Source organism: Artibeus jamaicensis, unplaced genomic scaffold, assembly GCF_021234435.1.
Source record: "Artibeus jamaicensis isolate MK-2021 breed Jamaican fruit bat unplaced genomic scaffold, CSHL_Jam_final contig_2790, whole genome shotgun sequence".
Taxonomy (NCBI): domain Eukaryota; kingdom Metazoa; phylum Chordata; class Mammalia; order Chiroptera; family Phyllostomidae; genus Artibeus; species Artibeus jamaicensis.
Genome location: NW_026521616.1, coordinates 4,158,776 through 4,182,935, shown reverse-complemented (window position 1 = coordinate 4,182,935; position 24,160 = coordinate 4,158,776). Strand labels below are relative to the sequence as shown.

Below are 24,160 nucleotides of genomic sequence, written 5' to 3'. Positions count from 1 at the left end.
AAGCACATTTTGACCCCTGACTTTTGATCTTAAAGACTTTTAACAAATAACAGTTCTATTATTTTACCTTTTTAATATGGGAAATTTCAAATATATACAAAAGCAGACACAATGATATAATAAAATCTCATATACCCACCATCAGGTTTCACAATTATAAACTCATGGCTAATCTTGTTTCACTTATATTTCCACTCATTTCCCCCTCATTATTTTGAAGGACATGCCACATAGCACATTATTTCACTCATTAATAGCTTAATGTGTATCTCTCAAAAAAACTTTTAAAAAACAATTGCAATACCATAATTACACCTAAAAGAATAACAATAATTTCTTAAGGATATTTTGACCCAGATCTTTCCCTCACCAAAGACACTGAGTGGTAGTAAGTTATGGGGAAACTGGACAAGCAATAAAATTAAGCAGTCTTGGATAACAGAACTATCCTGGTTTATTTGTGATCTGCCCACAATTTTCTTATTCTTAAGTTTAAAAATTAATAGAACAATTGGTCTTTTACCCAACTAAAGTTAATATTACTAGTGGAAATGATTTGTACCATATATAAGTGGCAATGGCTAAAACTTCACACAGTAAATATTTTATCTGCAAAACTTGACCCAGGAAAATTGCATTTTGCCAAGATCATGATCACAAAAGGATACTCCCAGTAACAAAAAACATAAAAAAGGGACTAAAGCAAAAAACAAAATAAAACAAAAACCCTGATAAACATGTGGAATGCCCTTTGTAAAATTACTGTATTTTTCAGACTATAAGACACACTTCCCCCTGCCAAATTGGGAGGAATAATGGTTGTTAATGCTGCTGTTGAGTTCTGTTTACATTTACATTGGTGAAATATTATGTTATTTATGTTATTAAATATCACATTTTTTGCTTCAAATTTTTTCCTATTTTCCTCTAAAACATAGGTGCATTTTATGGTTCGAAAAATATAGAACTAGAGAAGAAAAGCAATCCCCATGAAAATATTTAATTAAAATCAAAATGAAAATAGAAACAGTGGAAGTGGTTTAATTCTGCTAATACTAAATACATCTTTCCCTAAAAATTCACTGGTTAGTATAATTCTCATTAAAACACTTGACAACTGTAATGGCATAATCAATAAAAAAATAAAATTAAATTAAAAAAAAAACACTTGGATTCACAAATGCTGAGTCAAAATGTCCTTCAGGTCAATACGTAGCAGTAAAACTCCCTGGATCTACAGCAGCACTGCCCAATAGAAATATATTATGAGACAGCAATGTACTACCATTTGAAATTTTGTAGTAGTCACATTTTAAAAAGATGAACTTATTTTTAATCCTTTTTCATACTCTTTGAAATCCAATGTATTCACATTTTATATTTATAGCATATCTGAATCCACAGTAGCCACATTTCAAGTACTTAATAGCCCATGTGGTTAGCAGCTACTGAACTAGATAGTACAGGTCTGAGGGAAAGGCAATGCAGGTAGAAAGAATGGTTTGAGCAAATATATGGAGTTAAAAATGTGGAAGGCAAGTTCTGGGAACAAGAAGTGGTTCCAGTACAGCTGAAAAGGACTATTTGTATATGAAAGAGACGTGAAGGTAGGTGAGGGCTGTGGAGAGGTGAAGGAAGAAATATTTGGTCTCTAAGCCTGGGAAGATCATCTGGACTGGATTTGAATGTTTTGAAGCTAGTCTGTCCTGTTTGCAGTGGAATTCCTTATATTGTTTTTATGTGGCATTGTATACTAATAACCTTCATCTTCCGAAGAGAACTTTCCTTGCTCCCTTCAATAACATACTCTTATCCCCTCCCAGTTGCTAATTCTACTGTCCCTCCTTCCACCATTGACTGACAGTGCAGAAAAAGGAAGGACTGAATTCCAGATCTCCAAATGATGGTCCAGAAAACCACTAATGCTAAGTTATATCAAGACATTACTCTAAATCATGGTTTTCGGACTTTCTTTTTTTCCAAAGCTTATTTTTTCCAAACAAAATATTGTACGGATGGATTGAGTGTGGGCTGCGAACTGAAGGGTTGCAGGTTCAATTCCCAGTCAGGGCACATGCCTGGGTTGCGGGCCAGGTCCCCAGTAAGGGGCCACATGAGAAGCAACCACACATTGATGTTTCTCTTTCTCCCTCCCTTCCCCTCTAAAAAAAAAAAAAGAATAGAAAGTAAAAGTACAAAGATGTGTGATAAAAGATTACGTGTGTTTTCTGGGATTGGGAGGCCAATTACAAACCTCAGTTCAGTAGAATGAGGTTAAGCTCCAATATACTTAACTGATTTCCTCTGCCCCTTTTGCTGTTTTACTACCAACCCCAATTTATTACTCAAGTATTTGTGATAGATGTTTTGTATTTTGCTGTATCATCATATTACCAGTTTGGCTGGTTGGCTCATAAGTTTAAATACAAATAAATAGGACTTCCGCCAAGATGGAGGTATAGGTGGATGTGCCATGCCTTCTCACACAACCAAGTTTAGAGACAACTAAATATTAGCAACAGAAAACACAGCCAGAACACGGAAAATTGAACTTTTCGGAAGTCCGTTAACAACAAATTCTTCAGCCCGACCGGTAAGGGGCAAAACCAGCGTCTCGTGAGGGGTTGCACAGGAGGACTCCGGTCGGACAGACCCAGGGGCGGAATCCAGACGCTCGAATCCAGACGCACGGGTTCCAAACGCAGGATTGGACCTAGCGAGTGACGGAGCAACCCACCGGGTGAGCGACTGCTGAGGAGACAGTGGGGAGGCGGTGCTGCGTGTTGACTGCGATTGCCTGTCTGCGGGCGAGCGGACAGGCGAGGGAGTGGGCGGTTGGACCGGGGCGGCGGTCCCCGTGGCAAGCGGCAGTAGAGGGCGCCGCCATTTCCCCGCTCTGACCACGCCCCCACATACAGCGTCACAACCCAGCGACCAGGGAGTCCAAGGCACCGCTTCTCACATTTAAAGGGCCAGAACAGACCAAAAATGTCGCAGGAAGACCTCAAAGCCCCAGAGATAAATCTAAGCGACGAAGAAATAGCAAAACTCTCAGACGCACAGTTTAAAACACTGGTCATCAGCTTCCTCACAGATCTGGTTGATTATAGCCACAAATTAGAGAAACATATGAAGGCTAAATTAAGGGAAATGAATGGAATTCCACAGGAAACCCATAGAGATGAAAAGGAAACTGGGACTCAAATCAATGGAGTGGACCAGAAGAAACCAAATAATGGCCAAACAGAAAAGAGTCAAGGAGCAAGAATTCAAAGAAATGAGGAGAGTCTTAGGAACCTCCAGGACATCTTTAAACGCTCCAATATCCGAATTATAGGGGTACCAGAAGGGGGAAAGACACAACCACCAGTGGAAAACTTATTTGAACAAATAATAAAAGAAAATTTCCCCAATCTGGCAAAGGAAATAGACTTCCAAGAAATCCAAGAAGCTCAGAGAGTACCAAAAAAGTTGGACTCAAGAAGAAACACACCAAGGCATATCATAATTACATTAGCCAAAATTAAAATGAAGGAGAGAATCCTGGAAGCAGCAAGAGCTAAGGGGACAGTCACCTACAAAGGAGTCCCCATCAGGCTGTCAGCAGATTTCTCAAAAGAGACCTTACAGGCAAGAAGGGGCTGGAAAGAAATATTCCAAGTCATGAAATCTAAAGACCTACAACCAAGATTGCTCTATCCAGCAAAACTTTCATTTAGAATGGAAGGACAGATAAGGTGCTTTTCAGATAAGATCAAATTCAAGGAGTTCATCATCACCAAGCCCTTATTATATGAAATGTTAAAGGGACTTATCTAAGAAAAAGAAGTTAAAGAAACATGAACAGTGAAAGAACATCAAGCTCACAGTTATTAACAACCACACCTAAAACGAAAGCAAACTAAAAGAACAGCTAGATCAGGAGTGGAAACATAGAAATGAAGATCTCAAGGAGGGTTAGCAACAGGGGAGTGGGAGGAGGAGATGGGGGAGAAGGTACAGAAAATAAGTAGCATAGACAGTAGATAGAAAATAGATGGGGGGGCAAGAATAGCATGGGAAATATAGAACCTAAAGGACTTGAGACACATGGACATAAACTAAAGGGGGGTAATGGTGGGGATGGGGGAGCAGGGTGGAGGGGAATGAAGGCGGAATAGAACAACTGTAACAGCATAATCAATTTAAAAAAATAAATTAAAAAAAATTTGAAAAAAAATACAAATAAATAAAACATCCATTTTCCCATTAAAAAAAAATATTGTACAGAATGCCCACATATATGTTAGAACAGCAAAAAAACATAAACAGCACTTCCCTGTTTGAAGTAGCTGCTCTAGGGCACAACTGACACTCCCTCCACCCTGTTACACCTATAAGAGAAAACTGCTGTCATCTCACTGTACATCTAAGACAGCATTCACAAATCATACCAGGTTCATTTCTCCATTTAAGAAAATTGGAACGCTAAATCCATACTTTTTAAAAAGTGAGTCAGTGATGGTTGCCCATTTAGAATTTATGATTTCCTCCTGGATTCCAGTATATTGTACTTAGGTAAACAAAATAATATTATTTTCCCCAAAAACACTTCTGATACATATATTCTTAAAATATGTAAAATTTTATTCCAAACACCTTCCTTGTAAAATTAGGCCCTGTTTTTTTTTTAAGATTTTATTTATTTATCTTTAGAGGGGAAGGGAAGGAGAGAGGGAGAGAAATATCAATGTATGGTTGCCTTTCGTGAGTCTCCTGCTGGGAACTGGCCTGCAGGGAACTGGCCTGCAACCCAGGCATGTACCCTGACTGGGAACCGAACCGCAATTGTCTGGTTCACAGGCCCGTGCTCAATCCACTGAGCTATACCAGCCAGGGCTGGGCCCTGTTTTAAACGTGAATTTTCTAGGACTGAAAACAGGTTAGTGGGAGCACTGACAGCTGAGATGGGAAATCATTTGAGACAGAAGGCCCGTATCCCACACAACCCACCGCCTGCTTATCTGTAAGACTGCTTCTTCCTTCTCACTAAGTATTCATTTCATAGACTGATGATTTATACCCCAGCAAAAAATTTGGAAAATGCAGAACATAATAAAAGTGAAAATCCCAATGAATTCCATAACTCAGCTATAACCACAGTGAAAAAAATTATATACATCCTTTCAATTTTGGGCTTATATATAATCTTTTTTTTTTTTACAAAATCAGAATCTTAGTTTAAATGCAGTTTTTAATATTAATAGCTTTTAACTGAAGGTTAAAAGTTAACATTTTCCCATGCCACACTAAATGATCTTCAAAAGCACAATCTTTTAATGGTTGCCAAATAGCCCACTGTACTTGTGTTTTTCACAGGGCCACCATAGGTATTTTGGATGAAACAATTCTTTTTTATTTCTGATATTTTTCCAGCTAATTTAAAATAATTAGCTTACTTACAGAATTTTAATTTTGAGATAATTGTAGATTGGCATACAGTTGGTTGTGAGAAATAATAAAGAGATTCTTTATACCCTTATACTCTACCCCAATAGTAACATCTTTTAAAAAACTATAGTACCATATCCTCCCTGGCTGGTGTGGCTCAGTGGATTGAGTGCTGGCCTTTGAAACAAAGGGTTGCCGGTTGGATTCCTAGTCAGGGCACACGTCTGGATTGTGGACCAGGTGTCCCCTTGTGAAAGGCAAACACACATTGATCTTTCTCTCCCTCTCTTTCTCCCTTTCTTCCCCTCTCTCTAAAAAAATAAATAAGTAAAATCTTTTTTAAAAAACTGTAGTACCATATCCAAACTGATATTGACATTGATACAACTAACATACAAAATATTTCCGTCAACAGGATTCCTCCTATTGCCCTTTCATAGCCAGTCACACCTGCTTCTCTCACACCCCAGGCCCTTCTCTTCAATGCATCAATACTACAGTCTTGATTCTTGTAGTTGTATGATAAAACTTAACATTGAAAAGGAGTGATTCCTCCTACTCTTATCTACTTTTTCAACATTGATTTAGCTCTTCTAATTCCTTTGCCTTCCTATATAAATTGCCAAAAAATCTTGTCTATATCTACAAAAAAAACTTGATGGGATTTTAATAGTAGTTGCAATAAGCCTGTACATCAAATTGACATCTTTACTATATTGAAACTTCCAATTAATGAACACCATATGTGTCTCCTTTTCTTTAGATGTTTTCTCCAACAGCAATTTGTAGATTTCCGTATATAAAGTTCTATACACATTTTATTAGATTTACACCTAACTATTTTGTAGTTTCTTTTTTGAGTGATTAGAAATAAATTGTATTATTAACATTGGTGACCATGTTTTTTCATTACTTATATATAGAAATGCAATTCATTTTTGTATGTTTATTGTATATCCTGCAATTTTGCTAAAGTCACTGATTGATTCCAGGAGGGTTTTTTTGGAGAGTCCTTGGGATTTTTAATGTAGATAATCATGTCATCTGAAATAGGGACATTTTAATTTTTTCCTTTATAGTCTATATTGCTTTTCTTTCTTTCTTTCTTTTTTTTTTTTTTTGCCTATTGCACTTCCAGCATTTTGTTGAGTAAAAGTGATTAGAGTATCCCTGGCTGAGTATCTCAGTTGGTTTGAGCACCATCCCAACAAGCCTAGGTTGAGGGTTCAACCCCCCTCCCTACCACCGCATCAGGGCACATACAAGAATCAACCAGTAAATGCCTGAATAAGTGGAACAACAAATTGATGTTTCCCTTTATCTTGTTCCCAATCGGTGGAAGAAAGCATTCATACTTTCCATGTTAAGCCCTAGGGTTTTAGCAGGTATTTTTTATCAAGTTGAAAATGTTCTGTATTCCTTTTTTTTTTTAAGTTTTAAATCACTTTTTTAAAAAATTTATCTTTAGAGGGTAAGGGAAGGAGAGAGGAAGAGAAATATCAATGTATGGTTGTCTCTTGTGTGTCCCCTGCTGGGAACTGGCCTGCAGCCCAGGCATGTGCCCTGACTGGGAATTGAACCATGGTTGTTTGGTTCCCAGGCCCGCGTTCAATCCACTGAGCTACACCAGCCAGGGCTGTATTCCTATTTTTATGAGAGTTTTTTTTTTTAATCATGAAAGGGGACTGGATTTTGTAAAATGATTTTTCTACAGCAACTGTTATGATCATTTGATTTTTCTTCTTTAACCTATTAATATGTTAGGTTATACTGATTGATTTTCACATATGAAATAGCCTTTGCATCCCTGAAATAAATCCCATTAGGACCATGATAAGTAATTATTTTTATATGCTGAATTCTAATCGCTCATTTTTGTTGAGGATTTTTGTGTATGTATTCATGAGGAATATTGGCCTGTAATTTTTTGTATGTACTTTCCTGGTTTTAATATCAGGATAATACTAGTTTCATAAAATTAACTGGCATGTGAAGACATAGTTTACCTATATCAAGAATGGAAAAGGGGATACAACTACAGACCCTTCGGAAATCAAAACGATAATTAGGGAATAATATGAAAGACTCCACACACATAAATTTGACAACTTAGATGAAGTGAACCAATTCCTTGAGGAACAAAATTTCAGTTCACCTAATATGAAATAGGTAATTCAAATAAACCTATAGCTATTAAGAGTATTGAATTTATAACTTAAAAGCCCTCAATTCAAAACAGACTTTGATCTATTTTGAGTTGGTTTTTGTATCTGGTATAAGGCTCCAACTTCATTCTTTTGCAATTTCCCCAAAACCATTTATTGAAAAGACTGTCCTTTGCTCATTAAATAATTTTGGAACAACAATGAAAATCAATTGACCATATATGCAAAGGTTTATTTCTGGGCTCTCCCTTCTACACCATTGGTCTATGTCTGCTCTATGCTAGTAACACAAGATGTTGACTACTGTGGCTTTGTAGTAAGTATTAAAATTAAGATGTGTAAGTCCTCCAACTTCATTCTTCTATTTTCAGCTACTTCAGATTCCTTAAATTCCACATGAATTTTAAGATGGGTTTTTCTCTTTCTTCAAAAAAAGCCATTAAAATTTTGATAAGGATTGTATTGAATTTGTAGATTGCTGTCGGTACTATTGTCTTTTAAAAAAAATCTTTCAATCCATGAACACTGCATATCTCTCCATTTACTTAGGTCCTCTTTAATTTCTTTCAGTAAATTTTTTAGAGAGAGAAAGGGGGAAGAGTGAAAGAGTGAGAGACTTCATTTATCATTCCACTTATCTATGCATCCATTGGTTGATTCTTCTACGTGCCCTGACTGGGGATCAAACTGGCAACCATGACATATGGGGGCAACACTCTAACCAACTAAGCTACCTGACCAGGGCCTACATCATTTTTTAAAACAATAAACATTATTGTCATATAGTTTCTGTGAATCAGGAATTTGAAAGCAGTTTGCCTGGGCACTTCTGGCTTGCAGTCTCTCAAGAAGTTGCAGTCAAGATATCACCTGGGATTTTACAGTATCATTTTTCATAAGCATTGTTTTAGTACTCTTCTGGTTAAAAGGAACAAATACAAATTGAAGTAGCTGAGGCAAAAAGAGGAATGTACTGGCTCACATAACCAACTGTAGAAAGAGTAGGAGTGAAGGACTAAAACCAGAGAAGTTAATTTCTCCAGGAGACACTCTTTCAGCCTCTTGGCAGTGCTTCTTCCTTTGTGTCCAACCCATCCTCTCCCATGGACTTCTTTCAAATATTTGGAGAAATGTAAACCCACAGTGCCTAAGCTCACACCCACTGAGTAGTTGAAAAACATTCTACTACATGGTTGTACCTTAGCATATGGATATTCATAATATATTAAGAACTACAAATCAGCAATAAAGACAACCCAATTTATACATTTTTATATGAGAATATTTGCAAAAGAGTAGCATAGAAATTATCATTCCTTCAAAGTTAAAAATTTTTTTAGAGATTTTGTTTATTTAGCTTTAGAGGGGAAGGGAAGGAGAGAGGGAGCGAAACATCAATGTATGGTTGCCTCCTGTGCGTCCCCTACTGGGAACTGGCCTGCAACCCAGGCATGTGCCCTGACTGAGAATTGAACCTCAATCCTCTGGTTTGCAGGCCCACACTCAATCCACTGAGCTACACCAGCCAGGGCAACAATGGGACAACTGTAACACAATAATCAATAAAATATAGTTTTAAAAAAGATTCTCTCTTTATTTTTAACCTTTGGCATTGTAATTATGACGTGTCTTGGAGTGGGCCTCTTTGCATCAATCCAGTTTGGGACTCTCTGTGCTTCCTGGACTTGCATGTCTATTTCCTTCACCAAATTGGGAAAGTTTTCTTTCATTATTTCTAAAAATAGAGTTAGAATTTCTTGCTCTTTCTCTTCTCCTTCTGGCACCCCTATGATGTGAATATTGGACCTCTTGAAATTGCCCCAGAGACTGCCTATACTATCCTCATTTTTTCAGATTCCTTTTTCTTCTTGCTGTTTTGATTGGTTGTTTTTTGCTTCCTTATGTTCTAAATCATTGATTTGATTCTCAGCTCCACCACTCTACTGTTGTTTCCCTGTAAATTGTTCTTTATTTCAATTAGTGAACCCCTTTGTTTCCGACTGGATCTTTTTTACGCTGCTGAGGTCCTCACTAGGTCCCTTGAGCATCCTTATGACCAGTGTTTTGGGCTCTGCATCTGATATATTACTTATTTCCATTTCATTTAGCTCTTCTTCTGGAGCTTTCATTGTGGCCCTGTTTCTTTGTCTCCGCATTTTGGCAACCTCCCTGTGTTTGTTTTTATGTATTATGTAGAACAGCTTTGACTCTGTCTTGGTGGTGTGGCCCAATGTAGTAGGTGTCCTATAGGGTCCAGTGGCGCAGCCTCTGCAGTCACCCAAGCTGGGTACTGGAGGTGTACCCTTTGTATGGGCTTAGTACAAACTCCTCCTGCAGTTCAGACTTGGTTCCTGTTAGCAGATCAATGGAAGGGATTTAACCAAGCCAGTCAGCTGCAAGGACTGGCTGTGACCACTGACCACCACCCTCTGCCCTCCATGGAGGATATGCTGTGTGGGGGCAGGGTGGTTGTGCTCTGATATGGTCTGTAGCTGCCCACTGGGTGTGCAGGCTCTGGGGTTTTCTGGATGGTACAGGCCAAGGTCAGCCCCCACCTGAGTTTTACCTGGGGACGACCTGCCTGAGCTATAAAGCAATCTAATACAGCTGCTACTTGTACTGGGCTTGGAGATTCCCAGGTGAAGCCAAACTGTGAATCTAGGCTGGCTGCTGCTAGTGCTGAGCCTGGGGCTCACTATACCAACTGTTGCTTATTCAATGGTATTTAGGAAGTTTTGAAGCCTGAGCCAAGACCAGCCATTCATATGGGAAAAGCAGCTTGGGTGGGCCTGTAAATTGGGTGGGGCAGAGTCTCAAGGCCTCTACAGGGAGGGTCAAACAGTGTTAGCCAGATGATGGAGTCTCAGATATGGCACCAACTTGCCACCTCTGTCAGGGGAGGGTTCATACAATGGCCTCTCATTGCCTTGATGCCAGACACTTCAGTTTCTCCCTGTATACCACTGGTGCCTTTCAAGCTGCTATTCCACTGCTGGAGCTCAGAGGGAGTGAGTCTGAGTAGGTGAGTTCCTCTTTAAGAGGAACTGCTTGGGGCGTCAGCAGTTTCTTCCACGGACTCAATCCATGCTGGTGTTTACAGGCAGAAGTTGTGGTGACATATCTTCCTGGCACTAAAACCCTGGGCTCTGGGGCCTGGTGTAGGGGTGGGCCTGCTCACTCCTGAGATACCCTCCTGAATATTTATCCACAATACATGGGTGAGGGACCAGCCCATTCTGCATCTGGATGTAGGTGATTTCTTTAATTCCGTAGTTGTCAGACTTCCACTCAACTTGATTTCTGATGGTTCTGAGTGGTACTTGTTCTATATTTTAGTTGTAATTTTGATGTGATTGTGTGAAGAGCCATGTCTGCCTACACTGCCAACTTACACTATTTACTTTTGAATCCCTATGTTATGTAAATTTTGCTAGAAGTAAAATGTATTCTTGTTCTCTCCCTATCAGTTGAGGTCAGAGCTCCCTGTGACTCCAGTCCATACAAATCCCGGTATTAGAAATGAGCCTCGTGCAGGGAAAATGGCAGAGACAAGAAATAAAGATAGGAAAGAACCAAAAGCCAATATTAATTGTAAAATATTAAAGACATTAATATTACAGTCAGGACCAAGACAAGGATATCATCTATTACTATCTTAGTTACAACTGTTTTTAAAATTCTAAGCTAATGATTAAGAAAACTAAATAAAATATATTTTAAAATAGGGAAAAAGAAACAAATTATTTTTCCCATTTTTGGAAGAATAAATGTTGCCTGGCTGGCATGGCTCAGGGGATTGAGCAATGGCCTGTGAACTGAAAGGTCAGTGGTTCGATTCCCAGTCAGGGCACATGCCTGGGGTGTGGGCTAGGTCCCCAGTTGGGGGAATGTGTGAGGCAACAGATTGATGTTTCTCTCCCCCTGTCTTACTCCCCTTACCTCCTTGTAAAAAGAAATAAAATCTTTCTTTCTCCATCCCCTCCCCTCCCTCTAAAAAGAAATATACTCTTTAGGAAAAAAATGCTTATTCAAATATTTTAAAATATATAAAATAAAAAGGAAACATTTCCCATTATTCTCTCAATTCTATTACTCAGAGGTAATCACTTTCCACAAAAAGTTGTCTATGTATATTCAGGCATATATATTTCTGAGTGTATATACTTTGATTTTGAAAAAATAAAACTGGGATCATAATGTATTATTATCCTGCAAAACATTTTCTAAAATTAACAAAACAGACCAGCATAGACCAATTTTCACACTGGTACTGGAGATCTACTTTGTTCTCTTCAATGGCCATGCAGTGTTTCATAGCATAAATGTACCATAATTTAGTTCACTACACCCTACTGATGAATTTTAAGTTGTTTTAAATTTTATTTTGCTATTAAAACAAAGTGCTTCAATGAATACTTTTATTCATATATCTTCATTCACCTGTAAAGGACTCTTTTAGAATTGAAATAGCTAGGTCAAAGGGTATGCAATTTAAAATTTGTCACAGATACTCTCAAATTATCCTTCAAAAATATTTACCAATTTACGCTCACAGGGTTTGATAACATCCATTTATCCATATCCACACCAACAATGAAATATTATAAATTCTTGCAATTTTTGTTCATCTGGTAAATGAAACAAAAACTGAAAGTCATTATTTGTAGCTTACTGTATTTTTAGGACTGTAAAAGGCACAGGACCATAAGACGCATCTAGGTTTTAGAGGAGGAAAATAGAAAAAAAATTTGAAGCAAAAAAATGTGGTAAAATATTTAATAACCTGTGACCCTGCTCCACCGCTGCCCACCCCCACAGCAAGCCAGGTAAGCTGCATTCAGACGATAAGATGCACTCCCCTTTCCCTCCAAAATTTGGGGGAGAGTGCATCTTACAGTAAGAAAAATATGGTATATGATCACTTACCTGGAAAAACAAGGAAAATTAACTTAAGAAACCAAGAAAATTAAGTTTTGATTGAAAAGCCAGGTGTGTGTGAAGGAAAGCACTTTCGTACCTATAGGAAGTATAAATTGTACTCTGAATAGCAGTTTCTCAGCAAAAGTCAAAAACATTAAAAATATGCATCTCTTCTGAACCAGAAATCAAAACCCACGATTTTTTCTAGGGAAATAAGAAAACGCACAGATTTAACTACAACAATTTTTACTGAAGCATGGTTTATAGCTATGAAAAATTAAAAACAACCTAAGTATAGCTTGAAAACTTAAAAACAATCTAACAAGGGACTGGTTAAATGATCGTTCATTCACAGTTACAACACATTCATTAGAAGTGATATTGTAGGTTAAAATTTGTTGACAAATTAGTATTTTCATATCATAGCGCTCAATTGAAAAGATCACAAAATAGTATGTACAATATGATCCCAACAAAAAATACATAATTAGCCCTAAATTACCCATCAGATTTATTTTGGTCAAATTTAGTCTGCTCTAAAGATAAATACTTTTTTGAAGCCCAAGCCAAAACACCCATCCAAATGTAAGCTTAGCACCTAACATCCCAACTAAGCTACCAGGAGTAGATGCAAATATAAAACTCAGAGATAATCCTGACATAAAAAGAAATGCCTGCTCTGGGACCTTGAAATGAGGCTTCTTAATGAAATTAACAGCTGTTTGAATAACCTCTCTCTGTTTGTTTATAAAGAGCACAAGCTCTGCCAGCATTTCTCAGGATTCTTTTAAGCACCCCAGGGACCTTGTGAACCCCATAGTGCTCTTGTCATTTAGATGTTTATCCACCGGTTGGACAAATCCAAACAAGATGCTTTCAGCTAAACACTGTAGTGCCCCCAGCAAAAAGGAGGGCCAGTGTTCTCTCTGAGACAATTCCCTATTTTCCCAAACCATGAATCACCCCATTGTCCTACCAGCCTTTGTGCATCATTCATTCTGCTCATCACAGTGAATGGCAAAGAAACAGACTCTGGGTGAGGAGGAGAACACAGGCCATCGTATTTAATCCTGTTTGTAAAGAGAGAGTTGAGATTTCACAGGGCTGCTCCAGAGAAATGGCTGGAAATGTGTCAGAAGATTATCATGTGGAGATTACCTAATTAACAAAACAATACCTGGCACCTGATCAGTATTTTTTTTAATCCAAAAGTGAAGGAGTCTCCACATGTGAATGTATAACATTTTTCTGGGCACTAGTCCATGTCAGACTTATCCTTTCATCCTGAACTGGCTTCCCTTTTACCTAAGTTTCTTTTCTCCATCTTCTTCCTTCCTGCTCCTTCCCAGTTGGAAAGAAATCGTAGACTAACCCGGATAATACTCCCCCTTGTTCTCATTGTCCAAGCTGATGTTCACTCAGCTGGCCTAAACCTTTCATGCAATTTATTTTACAAAAAATGAAAGGGGAGAAATTTTTGTCTCCTAGTTACAGAACCAAAAAGTCAGCTCTCTTTTGAAATCCCAATAAGGGATTTCAAGTCTTTCTACTCCACAATAAGTCAATTTACCTCTATTATATTAGTTAGGACTCTTTGGTTGTAACAAAAACTCACTTGAGCTAGCTTAAAAAGGAGGGAGGGAAGATACAATTCTTAAAGGAGAGAGAAGTGCTTGCACAGCTCCACAGGCCAGGTATGAAGCAAGGCCACTGAAAAGGTCTGGAACCAAGAATAGAGAAGCAAAATCTTGAATCCCTGCTTCTCTCTCCCTGCTTCATTCCTTTGCTCTCTTCAAATCTGCTTCTTTTCTCCTCTGATCCATTTGACAGGCAGAATATGACAGCTGTATAACTCCCAATTCACGTGTTAAAATTCCAGTCAACTGCAGATAGATCATCCGTTTTATTCCAATTCTAAACTCCCCAAGGAAACAATCTCATCATCAACCTGGACAACATGTCCACTTCTGCTATGAACAGCCATGGCCAGGGCAGCAGCCAGGTGGTAGCAGAATGGCTCCCTAGAGCCCACTCCAATGGTGTGACATGTGGGTGTGCTTCCCAGAGAAAGGAGGGTGGCTAATGGGTTGCAGAAATGACCAAGCACATAAACCAAATCAGTTTATTCTTTGGATATTTGGACTATTTAGTAATAGAATTTTTCTTGTTGAAGCTCAGGAATAGTCTAAAGATTTCTCCTTACACTTTTACTGGATGAAGTTTGCATGTCCATGGCCAGTTCACACAGCAGGGTTGAGACGTGTGACCATTTCTCATGGTTAGTCTAAATGACCATCCTCTTGGATCCCAGTTGCACCAAATCTCTTAGCCTTTCCAGTTTTCGAAGACTAGTAAGTTCAAAATTAAGTAGTGAGTATTGACTTGTAGTTTCAGTGATCCTAGGTGCTGGACATATTTATGTAAATAACTTGGATCTTGGAAAAGTCACCTCAATGTTTATTGAAGGTCATTAACATATTGACGATAACACTAAAAGCTTTGTCCCTTGGCCAAGTGCTAGCTTACCTGGGCTTCTTCATCTGTAAAATAGGAGGAATATCAGTTTTATTCCTGCCTCACACGGTTGACTGTGAGTCAAATGACATTATATAATCAAAAGTATGTTTAAACTATAAAGAATAGTACAAGTATGTGACCTGTGTACTCCATGCCTCACCAGACTTTGGCACAAAGAACTATTTTATACAATACAATGGCATTAAGAACAGTCTCATTTCAACAAATTGTGCTGGTACCATGATCCATACTGTGTACCATGTACAGAAATGAACTTGAAATAAATCAGAGACCTAAGTACAAACCTAAAACTATAACTCTTCTATTATAAAATGTAGGAGAAAATATTTGAAACTTAAGGTTGGACAAAAAATTTCATAAATAAGACACATATAAGTATGAACCATAAAAGAAAAAATTTATAAATTACACTCATTAAAATAAAACTTCTGTTCTTGAAGACACACTGTTAAGAAAATAAAAAAACAAGACAGACTGGAGGAAAATACTGCAAAACACATCTGATAAAAGATTTGTATCCAGATGACATAAAATATATATTTAAATATGAGTAAGAAAAATATTAAGCCCTGGCTGGTGTGGCTCAGTGGATTAAGTGCCAGCCTGTGAACCAGAGGGTCTTTGGTTTGATTCCCAGTCAGGACACATGCCTGGGTTGCAGGCAGGTCCCCAGTTAGGGGTGCGCAGGAGGCAGCCAGACATTGATTTTTCTCTCCTACTCTCTCCCTTCCCCTCTCTCTAAAAATAAATAAATAAAATCTTCAAACATATTAAAGCACTATTAGCATTTTAAAATCTTCCATTTTGGTGTATATGCATTATACATTTATAAACATCATACACAAATACTCTCTGCTATATATACTCTCACGCTCAATAATAAAAAAAACAGCCCATTTGAAAATGGGCAAGAGATTTGAACAGATACTTCACCAGGTAAGAGAAAAAGATGGTAAGTAAGCATATGGAAAAAAAGTTCAACATCATTAGCCATTAGGTATGTGAAAAATTAAAATTATAATGAGATACCACACCACATACATATTAAAATGGCTAACATAAAAGTAAACAAATTGACAATATCAAATGTTATACCGGATACAGAATGACTGGAACTCTCATGCGTGCTGGTAGGAATGCAAAAATGTACAGCTGCTTTGGAAAACAAACAGGCAGTTCAGAATAGTTGAACATACATTTACTGTATGAGCCAGCAATCCCACTCTGAGGTATTTACCCAGATGAATAAAAATGTATGTCTGCACAAAGAGCTGTATGCAAATGCTTATATCAGCATAATTTATCATTGTCAAAAGCAGAAACAAACCAAATATCCATTAACTGGTGCATGGATAAATACAGTCAAATAGTACCCAGCAATAACAAGGAGCAAGTTATTGATGCACTGCCATGGACGAATCTCAAATCAATTGTGTTGAAAGAAAGAAGCCAGGTTCTAATGATTCCATTATTGGACATTCTGGAAAAGTCAAACTGTGGAAACAAATCAGATGAGCAGTGCCAGGGCCTAGGGGTAAGAGTTAGGAAGGGACTACAAAGAGCATGCAGGGGTTTTCTGGGGTGGTTTCTTTTTTCTTTTTTTAAGATTTTATTTAAAAAATTTTAAATTTCTTTTATTTTTTAAAAAGATTTTATTTATTTATCTTTAGAGGGGAAGGGAAGAAGAGAGAGAGAGAAATGTCAATGTATGGTTGCCTCTCATGTGTCCCCTGCTGGGAACTGGCCTGCAACCCAAGCATGTGCCCTGACTAGGAATTGAACCATGATCCTTTGGTTCGCGGGCCTGAGTTCAATCCACTGAGCTACACCAGCCAGGGCCCTGGGGTGGTTTCTTGATTGTGGTGGTAGTTACATGACTGCATCTGTTGGACAAAAGTCATAGCACAGTGCACCTAAAGAGTGAATTTTACTGTATGTAAATGATTCCTTAATAAACCTGACTTAAAAAAAAGAACTGTTTGGCAGGACCTCAAAAAGTTAAATAAAGAATTAGCATATGATCCAGCAATTCCACTCCTAGATATACACTCAAAAAGAATGAAAGCAGGGGGCCTGGTCTGTGTGGCTCAGTTGGTTGGAGCATTGTCCTGAACCTGAAAGGTTGCAGGTTAGATCCCCTTCCTCTTCTCCCCCACCATCCAGGTACATATGGGAGGCAAGGGCGAGGGTAAAAAGGTAATAAAGTAAAAGCAGAAACACAAAGAGATATAGCAGCATTATTTACAACAGTCAAAGGTCTATCAAAGATGAATTTTTAAAATGTGGTATATACATGCAATGGAATGTCATTCAATCATAAAAAAGTGAAATTCTTTTTTTAATATATTTTATTGTTTATGCCATTACAGTTGTCCTATTCACCCCCTTTATTCCCCTCCACCCTGTACACCACTCCCCCACCATTCCCTCCCCTTTACTTTATGACCACGTGTCTCAAGTTCTTTAGATTCTATATTTCCCATACTATTCTTGCCCTCCCCCTATCTATTTTCTACCTACTATCTATGCTACTTATTCTCTGTACCTTCTCCCCCCTTCTCCTTCTCCCACTCCCCTGTTGCTAACCCTCCATGTGATCTTCATTTCTGTGGTTCTGCTCCTGATCTAGCTATCCTCTTAGTTTGGTTTTGTTTTAGGTGTGGTTCTTAATAACTGTGAGTTTATTGTCCTTCCACTGTTCATCTTTTTTATCTTCTTTTTCTTAGGTAAGTCCCTTTAACATTTCGTATAATAAGGGCTTGGTGATGATGAACTCCTTCAACTTGACCTTATCTGAAAAGCACTTTATCTGCCCTTCCATTCTAAATGAAAGCTTTGCTGGATAGAGCAATCTTGGTTGTAGGTCTTCAGATTTCATGACTTAGAATACTTTCCAGCCCCTTCTTGCCTGCAAAGTCTCTTTTGAGAAATCAGTTGAGTCTGATGGGAACTTCTTTGTAGGTGATTGTCCCCTTATCTCTTGCTGCTTCTAGGATTCTCTCCTTCATTTTCATCTTGGCTAATATAATTATGATGTGCCTTGGTGTGTTCCTCCTTGGGTCCAACTTCTTTGGGACTCTCCGAGCTTCCTGGATTTCCTGGAAGTCTATTTCCTTTGCCAGATTGGAGAAGTTCTCCTTTGTTATTTGTTCAAATAAGTTTTACAGTTGTGGCTGTTCCTCTTCCCCTTCTGGTACCCCTATAATTCGGATGTTGGAGTGTTTAAAGATGTCCTGGAGGTTCCTAAGCCTCTCCTCATTTTTTTGAATTCTTGTTTCTTCATTCTTTTCTGTTTGGTTGTTTCTTTCTTCCTTCTGGTCCACTCCACTAATTTGAGTCCCAGTTTCCTTTCCATCACTATTGGTTTCCTGTGCATTTCCCTTCATTTCAGTTAGTTTAGCCTTCATTTGTTCCTCTAACTTGTGATTAAAATCAACCAGTTCTGTGAGCATCCTAATCACCAGTGTTTTGAACTGTGCATCTGAAAGTTTGGCTATCTCTTGGTCGCCTAGAATTATTGGTTCTGGGGCTTAGAGCTGTTCTTGAGCCATAATGTTTTGGTCCATTCATGCCTGCTACCTATGGATGAGGGGTGGAGGCTTAGGTGTTCACCAGGGCGGGGCCACCCAAATTGCTGGGTTGTGACGCTATGTGTGGGGGTGGGGTCAAAGAGGGGCAATAACATTTGTTCTGCTCTCTCTCAGATTTCTGTCCCCTCTGCCACTTCCCACAAGCAAATTGGGCCTTTCTGGTGAAAAAAGTTAAATTCTGAGACCTGCTACTACATGGATAAACCTTGAATACATTATGCTAAGTGAAATAAGCCACACACAAAAGGAATATTGTATTATTGTATATTAAATATTATAAAAGTCAAATTATAAAATATCATAATTTGCTATATGATAAATGGGATTTCATTCTAACTTGCATCCTTTATTAGAAATGTTGAACATTTTCCCCCTCTATGTATTTGTAATCAATTTTTTGCTTGTTTGTTTATTTGGTAATGTTCTTGGTGCATTTTTCTACTGTTGAATCCATCTTTTCCTTTTTGACTAGTAAGCAATATTAATGGTTTGTCTGTTACACATACTGCAAATATTTCCCCCAGTTTGACATTTTAAACTTTTTCTGTGGTGGGATTTGTCATAAAGAAGGTTTTTGTTTTTGTTTTTTCAATCAGAACTGCTTTTCTTCATGTTTTCTACCCTTAGGGTCATATTTAGAAAGTCCTTCTGTTCCCCAAGATTATAATAATACTCAATTTATTTTCTTTCTGGAACATTTACAGTTTCATTTTGCACATTACTTTGCATGTGCTATAATGTAGAAATAATAATGACCAATATTTTAGGGCACACAGTTTGTGTGATATGTACCATGTTCTGTTTTTTTTAACATATCTTTTTTAGTATTCACAACAAACAAGGTAGTTACCTTTACTACCTTGTTTATAAATATGGGAGAAATGAGGTTTAGGGAGGTTAAGTATCTGGCCTATAGTTACATAGCTAATCAGTGACCAAACTGGCATTCAAACCCTAAGTCTATTTACCCTGAGAGATCTTAATTATTGCTGTATATATTTTCTATCCACCTCCAAAATTCATTAGTCAATTTTTCAAGTATTATTTGTTGTAAAACCCAGCATTTCCCTCACTGATCAAAATGCTGCACTTATCATTTGGTAGCTTTTGCAAAGTTCTTGGGTCTATTTCTGCCCTTTTCTGTTCTATTGATTCCTCTGTCTATTCCCGTGCCAGTAACACACCGTTCTAGTGACTGCTGAATTATTTATACATTCTATTATCTGGAATGCCAAGTCATCCCTAGATTCTCCTCTGTTTCAAAGTTTTCTGATCTTTCTTCATCCTTTATTCTTCCAGAAAAACTTTGGAACTTTGCTGCAAAGTCCCCAAGAAATTCCATTGAGATTCTTGCTGAAAAATAAGAGTGTGAGGGGAGGCTGGGGATATGTTGCCTGCTGAGAACTGAGTTTATCAGGTTCCTCAGTTCATAGCATATATGGTCTGTGTAAGGCCCTTCACTTATCTTAACTCCTCTCTTATTCTTGGTCTACATTCTCCTTCCCCCACCCCCTTGTAAGTACCCACTGTTATGTGTTTTACATGTGCCCTTGGATATGTATGTATTACTGTAAAATACATACCTCTGTTTTCCACCTGTGCTTTAAACATATATAAATTGGTCTAAGGATCTTTTTATGTCTCTTTTCTTAAATTCAACACTTTGTTTTTATAACATATTTATATTCCCATATGTAAAAATCTAGCTGATAGTGTAATGGGATATAGGCTGGGAGGCCCCAGGGACCCCCAAAAGGGAATTTGTAACAGGGTCCAGAACTTGGGGTATCCAGTATTACAGGATATCCCCGAAAGGTCTGGCTGAGGGAAGGGAGACAAGGAGCAAGATCATTGAGGGTTATTTTACATATCAGTAACAGCAGACTAGTCTTTTAGCCTGAATGGAGCTGGAAGGTTTGCATAACTTTGACTCATGATGTAACTGAGAGGCAGCTCCCCTTACCATGCCTGCACCAGAGCTTGGAGATGGTTCAATCCACACCACAGAGCCACACCTGCCAAGACTAACTACGGCAGCCAAAAAAAGGCTGAAAAATACAGGAGTGCTGGCAGGTGTAGCTGATTGTGGGAGGAGTCGGAAATGGGGCTAGGAGGAAGTTACAGGCTGTGATTTAATCTAAAGGCAGGCCACCACCAGGTATGAGAGACAATGGAGGACCATGTAGGAAGGACAATTCAAGGCCATGTGGGAAAAAGAGGGGTGAAAGGACTCCTGCTGGTAGGCCATGAGGAGGTGCCATGTGGTTTTCAATTAAGAACTGGAGATCTCGGTGGTGACAGAGCTGATGGTACTGGAGACTGTGGGAGACTTGCCTGGCTGAGCATGGATTACTGGGAGGAATGGTAGCCAAGCTACAGACTTGTATTTCTTTTTCCTAAGATATGGGCAGGTACCCCTGATTGGCCTGCTTGGACAAAGCTGGGGAAGGCAGGACTGTGTGTGTGTGATTGTGGGTGTTTTAAAGGATCTTTGGGATTTTAAAGGTGACATTCCCCCATTACTCTAAACCTGTATAACTTTTGAATAAATAGTTCCGTTTTACCAAACTCTGGCATTTCGAGCCACAATTCCAAACACCTGGTGGCAGGCAAGACAAACCTGCCCAGAAAAATCCCAGGGGAAGGAGGGGGCTTGTTTTGTTAACAGTATCTGGGCTCTTCCCCCACACCATGGGTTCCTTTCAGTAACAATAGGTTCTACTGCTGAGGAGCATTATAAAGGATATACCCAAATATTCCACTAGTGACAGACACCTAGGATGCCCCCAACTCCTTATTTCCACAACGGAGTTGCAATGAACATCCTTGTACATGATCCCCTATGGACCTGAGAAGTCTCCAGAGGACATACCTTGGATTGAGATTGCTGGTTGTTGGGTCTTGGCATCATTGACATCCTCAATTCTGCTAGATTTCTTTCTAGAATATCTGTACCAGTTTGCACTACTATAACAGGGTGCAGCCAAGAGGAGGGCCCCAAATATGGATTTGTAATGGGGTCCAAAAGAGCTTAGAGATAATTGGCTCCTGACCACAGGGTCACACCTGCCCAGAATGCTGCCAGCTGTGGCCAATTGTAGGCAGAGCCAGAAATGGGGCTGCAGAGGAAGACTGGTGCTGGGATTTAAACCTGGGGGTGGCAGCCATTTGGCTTCTTTTTGGGACCACACAGCTTGGGCATCTTGTTAGTACCACCATGTGGCTTTGGCAGAGGCAGGACCATGAGGCTTTGCAGAGGTTGGGACCACGCAGCTGTGGAAAAAGAGGGAATCACCATGCCACCTGGGCAGAGGGCAAAACCATGAGGCTTTGGGGTGCTCCCTTTTGCTATGTGGCTTAGGAAGCAGGAGAGACTTTGCCTGGAAGAAAAGGGGCAAAAGAACTCTTGCTGGTGGGCCATGAGAAGGTGCCACATAGCTTTGGATTAACAGGAGATTGTGGTGGTGACATAGCTGATAGTGCCAGAACTGAGGGGCTGCCTGAACCATGGACTTCCACTTCTTTTCCTGAGATACGGTACCCGAGACTGGGCAAAGGGGAGAAGGAAGAACTGTGCATTTGTGGGTATTCTAAAGAACTTTAGTATTTTTAATGAAGACATTAAGTCATTAATCTAAGTCTGTATAACTTTTTAAAAATATATTTTATTGATTATGCCATTACAGTTGTTCTATTCCCCCCCTTCATTCCCCTCCACCCTGCACCCCCCCGCCCCCACCATTCCCCCCCTTTAGTTTATGACCACGTGTCTCAAGTTCTTTAGATTCTATATTTCCCCTACTATTCTTGCCCTCCCCCTATCTATTTTCTACCTACCATCTATGCTACTTATTTTCTGTACCTTCTCCCCCGCTTCTCCTTCTCCCACTCCCCTGTTGCTAACCCTCCATGTGATCTTCATTTCTATGGTTCCACTCCTGATCTAGCTGTCCTCTTAAGTTTCTTTTTGTTTTAGGTGTGGTTGTTAATAACTGTGAGTCTGCTGTCCTTTCACTGTTCATCTTTTTTATTTTCTTTTTCTTAGGTAAATCCCTTTAACATTTCATATAATAAAGGCTTGGTGATGATGAACTCCTTGAATTTGATCTTATCTGAAAAGCACTTTATCTGTCCTTCCATTCTAAATGAAAGCTTTGCTGGATAGAGCAATCTTGGTTGTAGGTCTTCAGATTTCATGACTTGGAATACTTCTTTCCAGCCTCTTCTTGCCTGTAAGGTGTCTTTTGAGAAATCTGCTGACAGTCTGATGGGAACTCCTTTGTAGGTGACTGTCCCCTTATCTCTTGCTGCTTCCAGAATTCTCTCCTTCATTTTAATCTTGGGTAAGGTAATTATGATGTGCCTTGGTGTGTTCCTTCTTGGGTCCAACTTCTTTGGGACTCTCTGAGCTTCCTGGATTTCCTGGAAGTCTATTTGCTTTGCCAGATTGTGGAAGTTCTCCTTTATTATTTGTTCAAATAAGTTTTCCACTTGTGGCTGTTCCTCCTCCCCTTCTGGTACCCCTATAATTCAGATGTTGGAGTGTTCAAAGATGTCCTGAAGGTTCCTAAGCCTCTCCTCATTTTTTCAAATTCTTGTTTCTTCATTCTTTTCTGTTTGGTCATTTTTTTCCCTCTTTCTGGTCCACTCCTTTGATTTGAGTCCCAGTCTCCTTTCCATTACTATTGGTTTCCTGTGCATTTCCATTCATTTCAATTAGTTTAGCCTTCATATGTTCCTCTAACTTGTGACTAAAATCAACCAGTTCTGTGAGCATCCTGATCACCGGTGTTTTGAACTGTGCATCTGAAAGTTTGGCTATTTCTTCATTGCTTAGATTTATCGGCTCTGGGGCTCTGAGTTGTTCTTGAGCCATGTTTTGATCTGTTTGTGCCTGTTACGTATGAGGAGCAAAGCCTTAGTTGTTCACCAGGGCGGGGCCGCCCAGGTCGCTGGGTTGTGAGGCTGTATGTGGGGGCAGGTCAGAGAGGGACAATAGTGGTCCCCTCTGCCACTTCCCGCCACTGGGGCCTGCATGGTCTGTCTCACTGCTCACTCCTTCACTGTTTTATCTGCGCGTGAATGTGTGACCGTGGTCAGCCCTCAGTGAGTCTACCGCCTTGCGCCCTCAGTGGGTCGGCCCGCTACTCCACACCTGGTATACGCCCACGGTTGCCAGCGTCCCTGGGTTGCGTGACTGGGTTTGTCCAGTGGATCTTTCCTGCCCGACCCTGCTCTGCTGCTGGCTCTGCCCCTCTTTCCGGTTTGCTGAACGATTCATTGTTGTCAGACTTCTGTATAGTTCAATTTTCTGTGGTTTGGCTGCATTTTTGTTGCTAAAACTTTGTTGTTTTTAAACTTGGTTGTGTAAGAAGGCACAGTGCTTCCACCTATGCCTCCATCTTGGCGGAAGTCCCCCTAAGTCTGTATAACTTTTAAATAAATAATTCCTTTCACCAATCTCTGCCATTGAGAGACCTCTTTTCTCTGGCAGCAGGCAAAGTAAACCTAGTACAG

The 24,160-nt window shown here is 39.3% G+C and overlaps 1 long non-coding RNA gene across 1 annotated transcript in view; it reads right to left on the bottom strand.

Moving 5' to 3' along the window:
- LOC119040665 (uncharacterized) overlaps positions 1-24,160 on the bottom strand; it is a 59,206-nt gene that overhangs the window by 2,672 nt on the left and 32,374 nt on the right. The window contains exon 4 of the long non-coding RNA XR_005080905.2: positions 12,135-12,223. This is a non-coding gene — a long non-coding RNA (uncharacterized LOC119040665). The remainder of the gene's footprint in view (positions 1-12,134; positions 12,224-24,160) is intronic.